We start from the raw sequence: 21,990 nt of genomic DNA, 5'->3' as shown, positions 1-21,990 counted from the left end.
GACAAGGATGTGAAAGAAGGATGGTGCAAAGTGATGCTGAAATCAAGGTAGCCCTTGATAAACCAAAGAATCTGCTGGCAACAATCATGTGGGTGGTGCGAGGTGAACTCATGTATCGTTTAACAGTTTGACATCAAGGATTTGGACCCTCTCAGTTATTTCTTAGGTTTACAAGTTATTCGTGACTTTACTGGGCTTCATATTCACCAACTTAAATATGTTCATGATTTTCTCTAAAATTTTGACGCATGGTCTCCTGCAAACCAACTTCCACTCCTCTTGTGGCAAAGACCACTCTTCTGGTCTAGTAAAACAAAGGTTGTTGGTGTTGGATTTTTTGGATCGTCGGGTCGGCCCCACTCTAACGACACCGATATTGTCTCCAACTAACCACCTGCAAAATCCTCAGGTGTGAGGTTTTACCACAAAAGGCCTCGGTATTAGTTAGAGTGGGATAATCTATTTAAACCCCTTTGGTTTTCTTGCACCCACCGATGTGGGACTTTAACACTCCCCCTCATGTGTAACCTCATTTAGTGGTTCACACGTGGAGATCCACATCGGTAATTGAAACTTAGAGGTCGGCTCACGTTGGGCCCACTTGTTTTCAATGGAACTCAGCGGTCGTCTCTTTGTTAAGAGTTCAGACTTGTTTCCTTCTTGGTGACAAGCTCATTGGCTTGCACGGGCCCGCAACCGTGGGCTCTGATACCATATTAACACTACACTATGAATCGAAGAAGAAGAGAAAAATAATACCAAGTTGTAAAGAAGTATAGAGAGAGAGAAAGAGAGAGAGAGAGAATGGATAAGGATTTGTATATTTCAGAATGAAATCGATACAAGTCTGAGAGAGAAGCTTTCTATTTATACATGCTCATTTCTGTCTTGGTAAGTTTCTAACAAACTAATAACCACCTTATAGCTTCCTACAATCCCAACTATCTAGCTGACAGATTAGCTTATGTGGATAACAACCTTGCTGATGTGGTATGTTGCCATTATCAAATCCCACTTTATATAGAAGTATTGTTGGATCACTGCAATATCTAACATTTACAAGGCTAGATATTGCATATGCAGTAAACACTGTATGTCAATTCATGGCTAAACCAAGTGAGGTTCATTTTGGGGCAGTTAAAAGGATATTACGGTTTTTAAAAGGAACTATGCATCATGGAATCACATTCTTAGCTAATACAGAAGTGGGGATTCATGCATTCAGTGATGCAGATTGGGCTGCAGATTTAAATACCAGAAGGTCTGTCACTGGATATGTAGTCTATATTGGATGCAATCCAGTTTCTTGGCAATCAAAGAAACAGGATTCTGTGTCAAGAAGTTCTACCAAAGCTGAATATAAGGCCTTAGCTCATACAGCTGCTGATATAGCATGGATCAGAAGTGTGCTAAAAGATATGGCTGTAGTATTGAATTCTTCTCCTGTGATCTATTGTGACAACAAATTGGCCATTGCTATAAGTGCAAATCCAGTGTTTCACTCCAGGATTAAGCACTTAGACACAGATTATCATTTTGTAAGGGAGAAAGTTCAACAATGAGATCTCCAAGTTCAATACTTGTCAACTGAAGAACAAACTGCTGATATTCTAACTAAGGGGCTGCATAGTCCATCATTTCTCAAGCATTCTTTCAATCTCAAACTAGGAAACCCAGTTGAGATTGAGGGGGGATGTTGAATGATATACACATAAGCAACATACCACATCAACAATCCACATCAGCTAATCTGTCAATTAGATAGTTGGGATTGTAAGAAGCTATAAGGTGGTTATTAGTTTGTTAGAAACTTACCAAGACAAAAACGAGCATGTATAAATAGAAAGCTTCTCTCTCAGACTTGTATCGATTTCATTCTGAAATATACAAATCCTTATTCATTCTCTCTCTCTCTCTCTCTCTATATATATATATATATATATATTTCTTTACAACTTGGTATTATTTTGCTCTTCTTCTTCGATTCATAGTGTAGTGTTAATAGTTGGTACGCCTGCGTACAGTAAGAAGCTTGACAAGGACCCTGACCCCTCGAAGAATCGCTGGAACGTTGAAATTTTATTGTGGTTCGCCGAAAGTTTATTGTGGTTTTCTTTTGAAGGTTTATAGACCATAAATTTGACTGTCATCGCATCCGATTTGCTTCAAGGATAGTGTGGAAGAGTTGAGCAGACAAAAACCTGCGTTGTGGACTGAACTCGTTTATGTCATCTTTTATTGCTAGACAAAGCTCTAAAGTCTAAACCCTAAAGAAACGTAATATATATTCAATAAAAATAAAATCTCAATTCCTTTATGCTAATCTATGTATTTCTCGATTTATGCGTGGCATCTTTGTGCAGAATTCATGCTAATATTTTCTGTATTGTTCTATGTTTTTCATTTTCCTTTTATTACATCGAGCTCAGGCCATCAACATTAACCAACTTGGCCAGATTACAGATAAAAACGCTCCGTTTCGTGACTGAGATCTATGTATTCGTTTGAGAAGGACCTGAAGGATCTCAGGTCATTGCCGTACTGCCTGGTGTGAAGAAGCTTGAGACGGAGCTTAAGTACTACGACAATGGCGGCTTAAGCGAATTAGTTTTTATGTATTTTATGGATATTTCTGTGTCAGTTTTGAATGTTATCATACATAGCCCGGGGTAGGCATTCGCTTCCAGGGATAGCGAAGGCACTTAGCAAACAAAAGCTCTGTGCTGTATTCGTTTTATGTTAATTACCTTTTTGTTTCTACATATTAGGATAGTAAAGCTAATTCAAAGCTTAATCATTTTGCAGATTTCACATGATAGGACATGATCTATTATCCGACTGTCTGATACTATAACATAATTATATTATTCAGATACTGCTGAAAATGCACTCGAAATGAATAAAAACTTACTTGCACCAAAGTAGAGAGACTAGAAGAAATGGGCAACCATATACCTCATCAGGGCCGTCCCTAAGATTCGAGATGCCTTGTGTGAAATTTATAAAGGAGCCATTCTTCAGACAGTCTTCCATAAAAATTGAACAAAACTGAAACACACTTTTACAGTCACACTAATTATCATTTTTCAAATATATTAAATGTAAAGAAAAGCTACAAAAATAACCACATTACTAAATAATCAACAATCAATTCAATCTTGAGAAATCAAATGAACAAAAGCTTCAAAAAGTCCAGCATTGAAGTTTTACTTAAAGATAATTCTTCATGTATTCTTTGTTGCAAAATCACCAATTTAACCTTCATATTAATTTTGTCTAAAAAGCCACTTTCAGTTAATATCAAAGCAAGTCCATTTAATCTTTCATGCAACCGGTTGATCACAAATATGATTTTAATAACTTTTAACTTTGAGAAACTCTTTTCCACAAAGGCAACAATAACAGGTACAGTTAACAAAATTTTATCTGTAATACTTGCAGTTGGGAAACAACGCACCGTCTTCAAGTAGTTCAATACGTCAGTGGATGTCTTCATTTATTTAGGCAAACACTATCTTAAAAGCTGCAACTGGATGTCTTCATTTCTTTAGACAAACACTATCATAAAAGCTGCAACTGATCTACAAATAATGCATGCCCATCAACATTAAAGAACTCACATTTCTTAAGAATGGCTCCTTTAAATTGCTTGTGAAATGGTTTATATTTCCTCCAACGACCAATATACCATGCATAAGCTACTTTGACTATTCTCTGAAATGGTTTCTAGCTGCAGACTGCAATCAAAGGCCAAGTGCTATAATCAATAAGCAGATCGACTGATAGAGAAAAACTTACTTACATTATTTCACATTAATTTAAAAAACGCTTGATCAATTACTTTTAAATTTTATTTGAAGATTTAAATGTTAAATTATATCCATTTATTTTTATTTTGGAGAAATTAGGTTCACATCCTTTTTTTTGTTACTCTATTGATTAAAATCTATTCATTTTTAATTTTTGATCAAGGTCCTTGAGTATTAATAACATCATTAATTATTTGAATAATAAAATATTTTTATTTTTAAATATATTCTTTTAGTGTTAAAAATGTTACAATTAGTATATTTATATTTATGGCTAAATTTTTTATCATATATTTTTATTTTTAGTTTGTACCTATTTTTAATTTGTACCAATTTTCTTTTCATTTTTAATTTGTACCCATATATTAGTTTCTTTTTGTGCCCATATTTTTTAAAGTTTTATTTGTGTTTGTACCCATGTGTATACCGTCACGTGATATCGTGTACTTAATCAATGATAGAAAAATTATGTTTGTACCATACTTGACCAATCTTGAAACTACTGAGCACCGATCAACATTATACTGTCAAGGACCCAGAAGAATTTCCCTCCAACCAGGAGGCCAATCACAGTGCGACACGTGTCGACATCAGAAGCCAATCATAGCACGACACGTGTCAACATCAGAAGCCAATCACAACACGACACGTGTCAATGTCAGAATGAAACTTGAAACTCTCTTCTATAAAAAGAGATCATTCTCTCACAATATTTCCTAATGTCATTTGTACTAAATCATTCACTAGTACTCACTAAAGACGAGCTTGAACCTATGTACTTGTGTAAACCCTTCACAATTAATGAGAACTTCTATACTCCGTGGACGTAGCCAATCTGGGTGAACCACGTACATCTTGTGTTTGCTTCCCTGTCCCTATCCATTTACATACTTATCCACACTAGTGACCGGAGCAATCTAGCGAAGGTTACAAACTTAACACTTTCTATTGTACCAAAGTCCCCACTGATTTTGTGCATCAACATTTGGCACCATCTGGGAGAACGACACTTATTCCCACTCTCTTCAGCTTTGTCAAGCTGGTTTCCACCATTCGTACACTCTTTTTTGACCAGGCATCCCTCTCCAACATGGGGAGCGAAGGAGGCCACAGCACACAGAATGACACCCATCTTGCACCTAGTGCGAAGCAACGAAAGAAGGAAGGAAAAAAGGTTATTCTTCAAGCTAAAGTCGATGAGCTAAAAGCTCAGAACAACGAGATAGCAATGAAGAATGAGGTCATCCAGGAGCAGTATGAGAAGCTCTTTGAGACGCTCCACGAAACTAGGCGTACTCAAACACGCGAGCTTGTTGCCCTTGTAGACATCAACCATCATCTGGGTGCCCCCAAACACGGAGGGTCACCTTCCTTCGACATAGGTATCCCTGATGAGGAGCGAGCTAATCATCAAAACATTGATCAACATGAGACTTCTCTCAACCCAGCTACTTCGACCCGAAGCAGGAGAAATGGAGGAAGACACCTCCTTGTAAAAGGGTTGGAAAGATCGAAAGCCGTTTATCGTAACTGCCGAGACTTCCTAAAGCAATGTCGAGAGAATCCCCTCCACATATGCTCAAAGATCAATGACCCAATGGTTTCTGAAAGACTCGGTCCCCTCCCACGACCCAGGCCAGCTGCCAATCTAGGGAATGAACGACAGGTCCCAGAGGAACATGAAGGTACAGGGGACTCTGAGGTATTCCACAGACTCGCCTTAGAAGTCAGTACGACTAGTCCAAGGAAATATCACACGCCCTTGCTCAAACTTTCCTACTTCCAAGAGGCGATGGAGACTTACGAAAGAAAATCCCAGTGGTACATGACTCCACTCAGGACCCCCTTGTCCTACAGCTCCTTAAGGAAGTAAACAAGTTGAAAGCCGAACGTCAGGCCAAGATACCTGACTGGAACCAACCCAGGCCTGGCCCTCTCACAAAGAAGATCCTCGACACCCCCTTCAAACGAAGACAAAACAAAAGCTGGGTTTACAACTCTATATTGGAAGGGAGGACCCAATTGAACACATTAACCTCTTGGAGTCCACCATGGCAAATCAGATGCATACCGACAAAAAACGATGTCTTCTCTTCCCCTCCACCTTCTCTGGCAGAGCTTTAAACTGGTATTGCGGTCTTCCACCTGAGACAGTAGACTCAATTGAGGAACTGAGACAGTAGACTCAGTTGAGGAACTGAGGAAACTGTTTATCTCTCAAAACATCTTCCAGACCAATCGCTTGCATTCTGCAGATGACTTGTACATTATTCTCCAGAAGCCAAACGAGTCACTACGAGAGTATACCGGTCGTTTCAACTATGGGTATTCTTGCTGCGCTGAGGCAGATGACAAGACCGCCCTCAAGGCCTTCACGACAGGCCTACGTGATTGTTTCTTCAAGTACATGATCAATGCCAACACTTGGATGACTTACTCTGAGGTGATGGCACATGCATACAACCATGCCTTTGCCGAGGCAAAGACATATCAAGGGAAACCCCCCACAGCCACCCCTTATCAACAAGTAGGGAGTGGAAGCCAGATCCAACCAAATGAGAAGACCTCGACCTTCCAAACGGCAACGGTGCCTCCCCCTGCCTTACTTAATACTTTGCCAAGTCAACAGACATATCAATCTCAGGGAAAAAGGAAAGATTTCCATCCTCACCAGTCTCATTTTAGTAAAAAGAGTAAGGGACACTACCGCGATAACCAAAGGTATCGCCATAATAATCCTCAACCCCAACCAGTCAACACAGTGGGTCAAGCACGTGTCAGGACAGCCCCTACCCCGAGGTATGAGGCATACACACGTTTGAACGCTACATGCGTGGCCATTTACCCCAGCATAGCATACCTGATACCAAAGCCAAAGCCGAGGCACTCGGATTACAAGCCCACGAAGAACACAGGCACGTTTTGCTGCTACCATGAGCATAACGGCCATGACGGCGAGAAGTGTATCAACCTTCGTGATCATATTGAAGCTTTGGCACGTAAAGGAAAATTTGATCAATTCCTTATTCACCCTCCAAGGGGTAATCGTAACCAATGCCAGGTGAATGTGATATATTCCATAAGTGGTGACACACCCATATCTAAATCTTCCAACATGGCCATGAAAAATTGTGAACGAGCTTTAAGGTCTGGCCACCAAGTGTTTCATGTGTAAGACATCAGGGGAGGTAAGTATCAAAAGCCTAAATGGGATCCAATATGTTTCTACCCTGAGGAAGAAAGATGTATCATCTACCCTCACAACGACCCACTGATCGTGGAAGCTCACATAGCCAACTTTGAAGCACGACGAATCCTGGTAGACACGGGGCTTCGATCAATATCATGTTTGCTAAAGCTTTCAGGGCACTTAATGTAGCTGAACACTTGCTCGATCGCTCGATTTTCCCTCTAATAAGCTTCTCCGGTGATATCGTGTAACCTTTGGAGAGCATACACTTACCTTTCACCATTGGTACAGGCCCTTACACAGCTACCATTACCACTAACTTCCTGGTGGTTGATTACCCAACGACATACAATGTCATCTTCGGACGCACAGGCATCAATGATCTCAAGGCCATGGTATCCAAACATATGTTGTTGATGAAATTTCCAACCCCCTATGGCAATAGTTACATAAGAGGAGATCAACTTAGTGCACGATCATGTTACAACACTTTGGTCAAGCAACAACACCTGCATGTGCCTAAGGAAACCCTTTCTATACATGACCAAGTCATAAAGACCAACCCAGACGAAGCTAACTTGGATCTTAATGGGGCAACAGTCAACCCGACGATTCTCGAGATGACTCTTTCACCCAGCAAGCACAACCCGCTGAAAAGTTGGAGAATGTTTCTATCTCAAAAAATTATCCGGATCGCATGGTGAAGATTGGCACCACCTTGTCACCACCCATTCGGTTGGCATTGATCTCTTTTTTGCAAGAGAACACTGAGGTCTTCGCCTGATCATACAAGGACATGTCAGGCATCTCTCCCGATATCATCTATCATCGCTTAAGTATTGACCCCAAAACCAAGCCAGTGAGACAAAAACGAAGATCTTATAACGTTGAACGGTACGAGGCAATGAAGGCAGAAGTTGAAAAACTCAAAGGCATAGGCTTCGTCCGCGAAGGCAATTATCCAACGTGGGTAGCAAATGTTGTCCTTCTTAAGAATAATCCGACCAAGGAAAGTCTCCTGCTCCAAAAGGTCTTGTGGAGAATGTGTGTCGATTACACCGACCTAAACAAAGGATGCCTGAATGATAGCTTTCCTCTTCCTCTCATAGACAGACTTATAGACTCTACTGCAGAGTGTGAACTTCTGAAGTTCATGGATGCTTACTCAGGATACAACCAAATCCTCATTAACCCTCTGAACCAAGAACACACAGCCATCACTACTAACATGGGACTATATTGCTATAAAGTCATACCCTTCGGCCTAAAGAATGCAGAAGCAACTTATCAGAGACTGGTCAATTCAATGTTCGCCGAACAGATTGGGAAGATCATGGAAGTTTACGTTGATGATATGCTAGTCAAGAGCAAACATGTTGACCAACACATCGCTAACCTATCTGAAACTTTCACCATTCTGAATAGATATCAAATAAGGTTGAACCCCAACAAATTTGCCTTCGGCGTGGGCTCTGGCAAATTCTTAAGCTTCATGATAAGCCAACGAGGCATTGAGGCTAATCCCAAGAAGATCAAAGCAATCCTTGACATAAAGGAACCGGTAACTTCAAAAGACATCCAGAGCCTTACTGGCAAGGTGGCAACCTTAACTAGGTTCATCTCTAAGGTCACAGACTAATGTGCTCATTTCTTCAAAACACTTAAGGAAAGTAAGAAGTACATTACATGGACTGATGAATGTGCCGAGGCATTCAAAAACCTCAAAGACTACATGAGTAAAGCCCCTCTGCTCTCCAAACCTGAGGTTGATGACACTCTCATTATCTATCTATCAGTATCGGCTTCAACAGTAAGTTTCGTTCTCATTCGAAATGATGGTAATGTCGAACGGCCTGTCTACTACACTAGCAAGGCCCTACAAGATGTAGAGACACGATATTCCAACATTGAGAAATTGGCTCTAGCATTGGTCATGGCTGCTCGAAAACTTCGCCCTTACTTCTAAGCACACTTCATCATCGTGCTTACCAATCATCATCTTCGACAAATACTCCAAAGTCCTGAGACTTCGGGAAGAATGATAAAATGGGCGATAGCATTGGGTGAGTTTGACATCTCTTACCAACCAAAGCCAACTGAGAAAGGCCAAGCAGTGGTAGACTTCACCGCTGACTTCACATATCATGTTGACATTGTTTCTACGCCTAAAGAAGTGGTTTCATTACCCTTGGAAGCTCAGAAAATAAAACCAACAGCCCTATCATGGAGTCTATATGTTAATGGTTCGTCCAACCAACACGATTGTGGAGCAGGACTAGTCTTTACGACCCTTGACAAAGTGGCGATGGAGTATGCTCTTCGTTTTAAATTCAAGGGGTCGAACAATGAGGCCGAATGAAGCCCTCCTAGCAGGCTTAGGTTTGGCCAAACACCTTGGGGTTAAACGAATTGATATCTTCAGTGACTCCCAATTGGTGGTTAACCAGGTCACCAACAACTTTGACGTTAAGGATAGCTTCATGGCAGCATATCTGGCACAAACACAATTATTGCTCAAGCACTTCCACTACCAGATCACCCAAATTCCTCGAGCGGCAAACAATCATGCAGATGCTTTAGCTCACCTTGCCTCAGCGGTGGAAGACAAGATTAGGAGAAAAATTCAGGTTGAATTGTTGGCAACACCAAGCACCATGGCTGCGAAAATGTGCAACTTACAACAGGGGGATAGTTGGATTACCTCGATTTATAGATTCCTTGCTCATGGCACCCTTCCAAATGACAAAGTCCAAGCTAAGCAGATTCGATACAAGGTTACTCGTTACTTGATCATTAATAACCAACTCTACAAGCGGGGTTTTAACCTACCATACCTAAGATGCCTTACGCCCGCAGAGGCGGAAATTGTCCTTCGGGAAATACATAAAGGAGTCTGCGGAGATCATGCTGGATCTCGATCCCTAGCACATAAGGCTTTTCGCCAAGGATATTACTGGCCAACACTCCACTAAGGTGCCATCAGAATATCTCGCTCATGTGATAAGTGTCAACGCTACGTAACTATTTCATACTCCCTTCCCGAGCCGCTCACTCCTATGATCAGCCCTTGGCCTTTCGCACAATGGGGACTTGATTTGATCAGCCCAATGTCTGCAGGGAAGGGTAAGGTCCGTTATGCAATCGTTGCAGTTGACTACTTCACAAAGTGGGTTGAAGTAGAACCCTTAGCAACCATTACTGAGGCAAAAATAGAAGACTTTGTATAGAAGAACATCCTTTGTAGATTCGGCATTCCCAATGCGATAGTCACTGACAACGGACGACAGTTCGACAACAATAAGTTCAGGATGTTCTGCTCTAAGTACATCAATTTATGTTTTGCCTCCCCAGCTCATCCCCAGTCTAATGGACAAGTTGAAACCATCAACAAACTAATCAAGCGAACGTTGAAAACCAGCTTGGACAAGGCTAAAGGTTGTTGGCTAGAATTTGTATCCCAAGTTCTTTGGCCATACCGCACTTCATATTGGACATCAACAAGAGAAACCCCATTCTCACTTGCCTTTGATACAAAGGTAATTGTCCTAGTTGAGCTTAAGCAAGCAACGTTCCGAGTCCAGAACTACTTGCAAAGCGAAAATGACAAACAACTTACCCTCAACTTAGATCTAGTCGAGGAACACAGAAACTAGGCTCACTTGAGGAAGGTCGCCTACAAGCAGCTTATCTCCAACTACTATGACTCAAGGGTCAAACCTCGTTCTTTCAAAGTGGGGGACTGGGTATTGAAGAAAAGATTACTCTGTGACAGTGTCTCGAGTAAAAGAACACTTAGTCCAAACTAGGATGGACCGTTTGAAGTTGTTGGCATCAGTTGCCCTGGCTCCTACAAGCTTAGAAACTCTGATGGCAAGACCCTTAGCCATCTATGGAACGCTGATCACTTGAAGTACTATTACAAGTAAACTCACATTGTACAAGTGTTAAGCTTCAGTCGTTCGGCATCCTATGTAACGAAGACTATTTGGCATGAATTCAATAAAAAGGTGATTTAGACAACTCGGTCCTAATCCTCTTACATTCCTAGCAATGAAACACTCGGGTTCAAAGTTTCAACATGAATGCTTCCAATGAAACAAAGTCTATGTCAACAAGACTATACAAATAAATGAACAGCTTCACAGTATATTCGTTCAATCATACATTCCAACACATTCATGCATAAGCCAACTGTGCTTCGAAAGGGTTCAACATACTTTGTGTCATTCGACACTTGCTACAATGTGCCTCGACACCTTGCCCTTATTCTCACTAACCAGGTGATGAAATGTGAAGAAGGAACTCATCTTCATGCCACTAACCAGGTGATGAAATGTACAACCCATACTCTCCTTCATGCCATCAACCAGGTGATGAAATGTACAACCCGTACTTTCCTTCATGCCACCAACAAAGTGATGAAATGTACAACCCGTACTCTAATATCATTTGGCAACTTGCCACTCATGCCACCAACCAGGTGAAGAAGGAACTCATCTTCATGCCACCAACCAGGTGATGAAATGTACAACCCGTACTTTAATATCATTTGGCAACTTGCCATTCATGCCACCAACCAGGTGAAGAAGGAACTCATCATCGTGCCACCAACCAGGTGATGAAATGTGATGAAAAGTGATGAAGGAACTCACCTTCGTACCACCAACCAAGTGATGAAAACAACTCACTATTCATTCCACCTACCAGAAGACGAGTGGTACAACTTGTACATGTGAACTCCTAGCATTCACAAATAATCAAAAACCCTCAAGCTTAACAACTCAACTAGGGGAGCACTTATGCCCAACAAGAGTTATAGTCACCAACAAAGTCTTATTGCAAGCCAACAACAACTTCAGTGCATGGCATACGAAGATCAAGCTATCCAGCCCTTTTGCATCTGCTTTAGACATTTCCCCTCTGTAACAATGCAAACACTACAACTCGTAGAAAGCTTCACACACTCTTGATCAAGACAGTATCAAGCAAAACCAATTTATGGTGCCAACAAAAGCTTCATCAAAGAAATTCAACCACAATTCTCAAAAGCTTCACACACTCTTGATCAAGACAGTGTGAAGCAAAACCAATTTATGGTGCCAACAAGAGCTTCATCAATGGAGGGCAACCATAATTCTCAAAAGCTTCACACACTCTTGATCAAGACAGTGTGAAGCAAAACCAATTTATGGTGCCAACAAGAGCTTCATCAAATGAGGACAACCACAATTCTCAAAAGCTTCACACACTCTTGAACAAGACAATGTGAAGCAAAACCAATTTATGGTGCCAACAAGAGCTTCATCAAAGGAGTTCAACCACAATTCTCAAAAGCTTCACACACTCTTGATCAAGACAGTGTGAAGCAAAATCAATTTATGGTGCCAACAAGAGCTTCATCAAAGGAGATTAAACACAATTCTCAAAAGCTTCACACACTCTTGATCAAGACAGTGTGAAGTAAAACCAATTTATGGTGCCAACAAGAGCTTCATCAATGGAGGGCAACCACAATTCTCAAAAGCTTCACACACTCTTGATCAAGACAGTGTGAAGCAAAACCAATTTATGGTGCCAATAAGAGCTTCATCAAATGAGGGCAACCATAATTCTCAAAAGCTTCACACACTCTTGATCAAGACAGTGTGAAGCAAAACCAATTTATGGTGCCAACAAAAGCTTCATCAATGAAGGGCAACTGCAACTTGTAGAAAGCTTCACACACTCTTGATCAAGACTGTTCGAAGCGAATTCAATTTATATGGTTCGTCCAAACCTTCGACTACTACAAGGTGTGGCTTCCATCACAATCTCTTGCTCAACAGTGTGGAAGCAAAATTTGTATATGTTGTCTCTCCCACATTTCCAAATTTCTAGTTTCCCAAAAAAAAAAAAAAAAATTGGGAAATTCAACAAAGCCTTATCAATGGAGGACAACTACAAATTCTCAAAAGCTTCACACTATCTTGATCAAGATAGTGTGAAGCAAAATCAATTCATGGTACCCAACAAAAGTTTCAACTCCAAAGCTTCACCTACAAAGCTTCAACTCCAAAGCTTCACCTACAAAGCTTCAACACAAAAGCTTCACCCATAAAAGCTTCACCCACAATAGCTTCACCTACAAAAGCTTCACCCACAAAAGCTTCACCCATAAAAGCTTCACCCACAATAGCTTCACCCACAAAAGCTTCACCCACCACAAAAGCTTCACCCATAAAAGCTTCACCAACAAAAGCTTCACCCATAAAAGCTTCACCGACCACAAAAGCTTCACCTACAAAAGCTTCACCCACCACAAAAGCTTCACCCACCACAAAAGCTTCACCCATAAAAGCTTCACCCATAAAAGCTTCACCCACAAAAGCTTCACCCACCACAAAAGCTTCACCTACAAAAGCTTCACCCACAAAAGCTTCACCAACAAAAGCTCCACCAACAAAAGCTTCACCCATCACAAAAGCTTCACCTACAAAGCTTCAACACAAAAGCTTCACCTACAAAAGCTTCACACTATCTTGATCAAGATAGTGTGAAGCAAAATAAATTCATGATCCCCAACAAAGCTTCAACCTCAAAGCTTCACCTACAAAGCTTCACCTACAAATCTTAAATACGGAAATTCGAAAACAAAAATCGAAAAAAAAATTGCCTAGGCCTCCTCTTCTTTGGGCCTAACAATTTTGATAACAAATATATATGAAGGAGAAGTTTTGGGCTACCACTTAGAAAGGAAATGCCTCATTCGTCAACTTTCTAGACCGGAGACTTGGGGGACTCCTACCATATGCTACTGTACCTTGATACTCAGAAGTCTCATGACCACTCAGTGACTTGGATTTTTTCAAGTCTCTAACCGAGAAGTTTTCCTCACTCAAGAAATTAAGGGAGCACTACCTCAACCTACATGCTTCACTCACAAAGCTTCCACATACAAGCTTCAACAAAAGGAAAAATTCAAAGAACTTAGTGAAGAAGGCTTTGGTGTATTTAACATAATACGTTGAAATGAAGCAAAGCTTATTTATTAATATCTCCAATAAGTTACAAATATGTACACATACATGAATGATGCGTAAAATAACTAAACACACAAATTAACCCTCTTGTTGACAATTGTAGTATGGATAAGTAGGGATCGTTCTTAAACCGGGGATTAGGAGGGATTGCTAAAACACTCTAAACTGACTCAAATCTATAAAACAAAGTTTAAAATACGAAACTAGACTCAAAGAATGCAAAACTAAACTCTAAAACACTAAAACGAACCAAAAGAATCAAAACAGCAACCAAACACTCAAAACTGCCTAAAAACCACTTTCTGGGCAGTTTTGGGACTCTAACACAACTTGGACGAATTTTGGTTTTCTAATGACCTAAAACACCTAAAAACATATTCTAAGACAACTTCTAAGTAATATGACTCAAAGAGATAAAGTGGGGTTGATTTTGGACGAAATTAATTAAGACAAAGCAAGAACAAAGTAAACAGATTTTAAGACAAAGTTAAGTAAATTGATGGGTGATAGATCAACTAGAGGGTTCTTCTCCACACATGATACACTTGCATTCAACTTTGATTTCCAATGGTTTCTTTCAATGAATTATGAATCTCAATGCCCTAGGTTAACTGTGATAGCACTTTTTTAACCTTCAAGTCTTCCTTACGTTATTGAATTGGATGGGAATGCACATGCAACAACTCAAACATGCTCTAAAAGTTCCTTACGTGACAAGCACAATAAAGATACAATCAAAGATCATTAAGCTTCATGAAAACTATAAGCATTGACGAGGCAATTGTTACTATGAAAAGCATGAAACGTTTGCCAAGAATTCACTTAACACAATCGTTTATAAGCGACCTCCACTACTTGCAAACATAAAGTTGTAACTATTAGGTGAAACTTCCTTATGTTTTAGCTTCAAATTCCTGCATGAAAACTAAGTTGGCCATCTTAATTAACACACAAAAATAAGTCATCAATCAAATGGTTAAGCAAATTGCATTCACAATTCATGAAATAACAATTAGACGTAATCAATTCATCTTGCAAGCATAATCATGGTATTGAATAACCCCTAGCCAAAAGGCTTAGTTCCTTATGTTCACAAAACAAAGGAAAACAGATTTATACATTGTAAATATAAGAAAGAGAACACCTAAGTATTCCAACGATTCGATGTTGAACGGCTAGAAACTTCCAGTACTTCTTCTTCCTCTCCTTTGTTGCGGCACAGGGACTATGGGCAGGTTCTTGGGTTATTGAATGATGTAGAATGGATGGAGGACGTATGGAAGTGTTTAGGGTTGATGGGTAGTGCGGCTAGGGTGGTTTTGGGTCAGAAAATATGGTGAATGGTGAAGGAATGGGGCTGTTGAAGATGGAGTTCAGTTTCTGGAGTGAATGGTGAGTTTCTGGATGAATGGGGATGTTTGTGGCTGCACAAGGATGTTTATTTAAAGGGATTAGGAAATTAAAAACCCTAGACTATTTTGGTCAACAGAAATTAAGTCAAAAGCTTCTAGAAATAGGAAAATCAAATCAGAAACTTAAGGGAAAGTCAAGGGATATGCGGCAACACCTTGAAACACATTAGGAATGTGTTTTAATGCATAAAATCAGGAAAGAACCATCTCCCTTGCACGGCAAGGAAAAGGAAAGGGCAAGGAACCTTCACAAGGTGCGGCAAAGGTTTTAGGAAAGGTCTAAGTGTCCTAAAACTAATGGAAAAAGGGATCCCTTGCACGGCAAGGGGATGGGGGATTGGGAAAGGTGCGGCAAAGGTCCCTAAGAGTTCTAGGGCCTTTGTTTTGTGTCCTCAAATGCATATGTAGTCCTCAAAGTGGCTGGAACATGAGTACTTTTAGAATTAGGAAAGGTCAAACCAAAATAGGAAACCTTGGCTTAACTTGTTGGAAATGTGCCCTAAAACCAATCATATGATGATACTTTACGGACATTTCACATGTTAAACTAATCTAGTTTAACTATAAAGGGCAAAGATTATTGTTTGAGTTGTCTCATATAAATGTTATATGCTTAAACGGTAAAGTCCAAGGAATATGTGATTGGGAGAATGCAATCTAAAGAAGTTAGATTCATGAGACCATTCTTTCGTAGACACATCATAAACGTTCCTGATCATAGGATTGCCAATTGGGCATTGACAGTCCGTTAAGATCAGTACGTGCTGTGTCTTCTCTCAGGGAGAGTGACTAGTCTCGAGTCATTGGTGTGTGTAACATCAAGACAAGTACGTAGGTGCTCAATAGAGAATGAGTTCACTGAACACGATCAACGAAGAGTTCTCATATTCATGTCACATGAGAACTCATGGTTGGGATAATGCAAAGTAGTCCTTTGACCTGAGGCATCACAGTTGTCTTGTGGTTAAGTCCTTGATCTTTGATTATGTCAAAGTCACCCCATCCGGGTGTCCACGGCATCGTTGGGGTTAAGCCACTTAGTCATGGAGGCAAGTGAATGCGCAACAAGGGATCTCTAACCTTCAAACCGTTTGAGGGAGAATACTCTATGATATGATTTAGAACCTCTGATCAGAGTATGAATGAGATTTAGGAAAGCGTTCCAAATCACATTCAAGGTAATCATATAAGCACACGAATCACATTGGATAGTAGACATGAATAAATAAACTATCAAACCAAACAATGTGGTCAAGAGTATTAGATTAGAGAAAGACCGTATTGCATTTGTAATCCTAAACTGAATAGGTTCTCCACCTCTTCTGATTAGCTTGGGTAACCATGATATGCTGCTAGGTGTCACTCATGGTTTGTGGAAGCCCTAAACGTGTGTAATCACTAAAGGGAGAATTGAAAGTAAGTTTCAATTCACAATCGATGTAAAATGGTTTTAATCGCCCACTGCCTCGCTAAAAAGAACCTAATGGATCGTACACCGTGTAAGGTGAAGATTGAAGAAACAATGGAGATGAGTAAGAATAATTAAATGGTTTAATTATTTATGGCAAGGATTAATTAATATGTTAATTAATCAAACGAATAAGTTCGTTAAAGACCTCGGGGATAGTTTTGGACCTTAAGGGCCAATGGGCTTCGAACGTCAAGCCCATTGACTTAAGTTGTATGACAACTTAATTCACAAAGGCCCAAAAGCCCAAACAAAACCCTAGGGCCGGCCATTTAGAGAAGGGTAGTGAACTTGGACTTATTTACAAGTTTGCCACTCCAATGAATTAAGGTATAAATATGACTTTATAGCTAAAATTCATTAAGGGGTTTGTTTTGGAGAAAATTGGAGAGAACATGTCTCTCCATTTCTCTCTAAAGAGGCCGGCCCCTTGGAGGGTGTATCTAGCCATACTACTACTCCAAGGTCACTCATTTTCTTCTCCAATCTCTCCTTGGTGTGGAGACTTAGAGGTTCTCAATTTTGGGAACTTGGAGAAACCTATTCTTCCATCCAAATCCATAGATTTTAGATGCAAGGAATGAAGACCCTCTCTTTGGGTGATTAGCATTTGCTTATGCAAAGAGGAATCTACAAAGGTATATATTTTTCAACTCACTTTGATTTGAGTTGAGTCTTGGTTCACCAATCTACTAGGCTTTGAATTTCTTGGTTAATGTTTTGTTTTTAAGTGCATGCAAGCATGATTCCGCCTTTAATTGTTAATTGCATGCTTATAGATGTTGCTTAAATGAACATGTTTTCACAAAATCATCCTTCATAACTTTCCTACTTCAAGTAGGAATCCTTGTTGGAGTAGGAATCCTTGTTCTTCTAGGAATCCTCATGTGATTAGGAATCCATCTTCAATTAGGAATCCTTCGTTGATTAGGAATCCTAATTTCTTCAAGTCTTCAATTCATCCATTCCTTTTGCTCCAAAAGGCTCCAAATTACATCATTTTGCACACTTCGGCTTTGGAATCTGAAAATACACAAAAGTGACTTTAAACACTAAAATAACTAAGGAAACACAACGTAAATGCACGAGAACAAGCCAAATAAGTCGCATAAATATGCTCCTATCAAATTCCCCCACACTTAGCTTTTGCTAGTCCTCGAGCAAAACAAAGAAATAAAACAACACAAAACAAATAAAACACAACCTAAACCTTCCAACATTTGCCTCAGGGATTTCCAATGCACATGACATGTTAAAAATCGTTATTCCCCACAGATTTTAGTCATCTTTACACTTAAGCACATGCTTAATCATAGTCACTACTTACTAGTTCACATTTAAGCAATTAAAACAATGTTTTTGATGTAGTAACATGCCTTAGAGAATTCGCTCAATTCCTTACTAGATACACTCTTATTTTCACTCAGATTTTCTGACTACACACCCTATACTAGTTATATGTGAGAAGATTGATGTAGATATGAAAACGAACGCTCACATATATGTATCACAAAGAAAGCAATTTCTGGAGTTAATAAACATGTTTAGATATGATCTCATGAATGGAATGCTACTACTTAGACGCGACAACCAGTGACACCATATGCTCATACCAAATTCAAACTCCACAAATTGAAACACATAACACTCAAGATTGAAGTCAAGGGTTGTAATGGGGCTTGGGGTATTGGTTAACAAAGAATGGTAACGGAAAACAAACGTTCTTAAAGCAATAGTAAGCAAAGCAATGAAATCTAGACTTAGAATTCACTTTAGAATGCAGAAATCGCTTTTAGACATAAGGGGAAGATTCAAGCAATATTTAGGGCCGAATTCAAAGTTTTGGACCCTTTCTTCAACAAACAATACTTGGGGACTCTTTTTCACATCTTTTCAACTCCTTTTCATTCTTTTCACACACTTTTCTTTTTCTTTTTCTTTTTCCACGAATTTCATTTTTTTTTCTTTTCTTTTCTTGCCGTGTTCTATGGCACCCAAAATACCCAAATTGAAACCTTTCCCCCACACTTGTTTTCTGCCAAATATAAATCAAAAGGAATTCAATTTGAATCATGCTTTACTATGCTTCAAGAACAAGGGTAAGGATGATCCTGATCTAGGCTAGGTGAGGTTAAAGTGGGTTAACAAAGAATGAAGGCTAAACAAGGCTCAATGGGGTTAAAACCTACAAAACATAATGACATAGGGGATTCACGGCTTTTTGGTTATGGTGGTGGTCACTACACAACTTTATCTTGAATATGTGTTATGCAAATCAATAACATGCTTTGAATGAAATGGGCATGAGTTCTAGCATTTGGAACTAAATGATGAAACGCCTTCTAAGTAGTAACCAAACAAGGAATAATGAGATCATGCAACGACTTAGAAAACAATAATGCACAGATTTTAACTCTCCAAATAAACGTTTAGGCTCAAGTCTCACAAGGTTGTAGTGTTTGTTTGAGTTCCTTCCTTCAAGCATGTTACAAAAACTAATTTTTATCCTTTGTGATTGCATGTAAATTCATAAGCTATAACCACAACCAAGCATAAGCAAAGAGTAATTCAAACTTTCATCATGTTAATAACTTTCTTTAACAGCCATGCAATTACAAACCGAATCCTCATCATTGTGTTGGAAGGTACCCTAGACACAAACACACAAAAACGACTCAAAACACTCTTTTTAGGCTTTTCAAAACACTTTTTTCAAATTTTTATGTGATTTTCGGAGTTTTATGTTAACACACACCAAAACTGCTTAAAAACACTTAAAAACAACAAGGAACAAGTCTCTAAGTAATGGGTGGTACAATCCCACGAATTTGCATCAAAAACACTTAGTTACCCCCCCCCACACTTAAATCAAACATTGTCCTCAATGTTTCAAGCATAAAATCACACCAAATAAAAGGAAACACATAAACATCAAGTAAACAAATAAACTGGCAGATTATAAACAACAACAAAGAGAAGGGTTTTAGGAACGCAAATCTGGAATTGGAGTGATTCCTAGGGCTTCCTTTGTTGTACTCATGGGTTGCCTCCCACAGAGCGCTTTCTTTTACGTCTTGCAGCCGGACGAAGAGCTTATTCAGCTCTCATTGGAGGCCACGACATGCAGTGGGATCTCCTCCACAACATGCTCCACAAAGTGCTCGTAGTACGGCTTCAAGCGATGTCCATTCACCTTGAATTCTTGCCCGGTTCTCAAGCTCTTAATTTGGACTGCACCATGCACAAAAAGATTAGTAACAACAAACGGGCCAACCCAGTTCGAACGTAACTTACCAGGGAATAGACGAAGACGGGAGTTGAACAACAACACTTTCTGCCCAATTTCGAAAGTCTTGCCTCGACGCATCTTATCATGGAATGCCGTGGTCTTCTCTTTGTAAATTCTAGCATTCTCATAAGCTTCATGCCTTATCTCATCAAGTTCACTCAATTGAAGCTTTCGATGAATTCCAGCTTGGTCCACATTCAAATTGAAGGTCTTGATGGCCCAATGAGCTCTATGTTCTAATTCCACGAGAAGATGGCAAGGCTTGCCATACACAAGTCGAAAATGAGACATACCAATGAGGGTTTTGTAAGCCATTCGATACGCCCATAATGCATCATCCAACCGTAAGCTCCAATCTTTTCTATTTGGCCAACGGTCTTCTCCAAAATCTGTTTGATCTCACGATTAGACACCTCGGCTTGGCCATTGGTTTGGGGGTGGTAAGGTGTGGAAACCTTATGCGTCACATGGTACTTCTTGAGTAATGCCTCAATGGTACGGTTGCAAAAATGAGACCCTTCATCACTAATTAGCACCCTAGGCATCCCAAACCTAGAAAAGATATTAGTTTTCACAAAATCTACCACAACTTTAGAATCGTTAGTTCGAGTGGCTTTCGCTTCCACCCACTTGGAAACATAATCAACGGCAAGTAATATGTAAGTGAAACCAAAGGATGAAGGAAAATGACCCATAAAATCGATACCCCAAACATCAAAGATTTCAACAACAAAGATGGGTACCTGCGGCATTTGATCTTTTTGGCCAATATTACCTGTCCTTTGGCATCGATCACATGTTAAACAAAAGGTTCTAGCATCTTTAAACAAAGTAGGCCAATAAAAACCACATTCAAGAACCTTAAAAGCTGTCCTTTGGGTGCCAAAGTGACCCCCACATGCATATGTGTGACAAAAACTTAAAATTGAGTGAAAATCTGATTCATGCACACATCTTCTTATAACCTGATCTGAACAATACTTCCACAAGTATGGGTCATCCCAAACATAAAATCTAGCATCCTTTTTAAGTTTATCACGTTGGAATTTGTTTAGGGTGCTAGGAACTTGTTTAGTCACCAAATAATTCACCAAATCTGCGTACCAAAGAGCACTTACCTGAATGGACAAGAGTTGTTCATCCGGAAACGTTTCGAAGATGGGAAGATCCTCTTCTTCACGCACCAATCTGCTCAGGTGGTCGGCAACCACATTGTCACTCCCCTTCTTGTCCTTGATTTCGATGTCAAACTCTTGAAGTAAAAGCATCCAACGAATGAGTCTAGGTTTAGCTTCTTTCTTGGTGAACAAATACTTCAAGGCTACATGGTCAGTGAAAACAATAACTTTAGTACCAATTAGATATGATCTAAATTTATCTAAAGCAAATACAACCGCCAAAAGTTCTTTTTCGGTTGTAGAATAATTCAACTGAGCATCATTCAAAGTGCGTGAAGCATAATAAATAACATGTGGCTGTTTATTTTTTCTTTGACCCAAAACAGCTCCAAGTGCAAAATCCGATGCGTCACACATCAATTTAAAGGGAATGGACTAATCCGGGGGAGTTATGATGGGTGCCGTGGTGAGGAGGTCCTTGAGATGCTTGAATGCTTGCTCACACGCCTCGTTGAACTCGAAAGGCACTTCCTTTTGTAGGAGACGGCATAGGGGTTGTGCAATCTTGGAAAAGTCCTTGATAATTCGTCGGTAGAATCCTGCATGACCAAGGAAAGAACGAACCTCTCTCACCGAAATGGGAGAGGGTAAGTAGCGTACAAGATCTATTTTAGACTTATCAACT

The 21,990-nt window shown here is 39.8% G+C and overlaps 1 long non-coding RNA gene across 1 annotated transcript; it reads left to right on the top strand.

The window, feature by feature from the left end:
- Positions 1 to 1,941: 1,941 nt before the first annotated feature.
- Positions 1,942 to 2,811, top strand: LOC126586971 (uncharacterized). The gene is made up of 2 exons (XR_007610942.1): positions 1,942 to 2,277; positions 2,430 to 2,811. It is a non-coding gene; the product is annotated as an uncharacterized LOC126586971 (long non-coding RNA).
- The last annotated feature ends 19,179 nt before the right edge of the window (positions 2,812 to 21,990 follow it).

This window comes from Malus sylvestris, chromosome 10 (genome assembly GCF_916048215.2).
Source record: "Malus sylvestris chromosome 10, drMalSylv7.2, whole genome shotgun sequence".
Classification (NCBI taxonomy): Eukaryota; Viridiplantae; Streptophyta; class Magnoliopsida; order Rosales; family Rosaceae; genus Malus; species Malus sylvestris.
The sequence above is the reverse complement of the archived record's forward strand: the minus strand, read 5'-3'. Positions and strand labels throughout refer to the sequence as shown.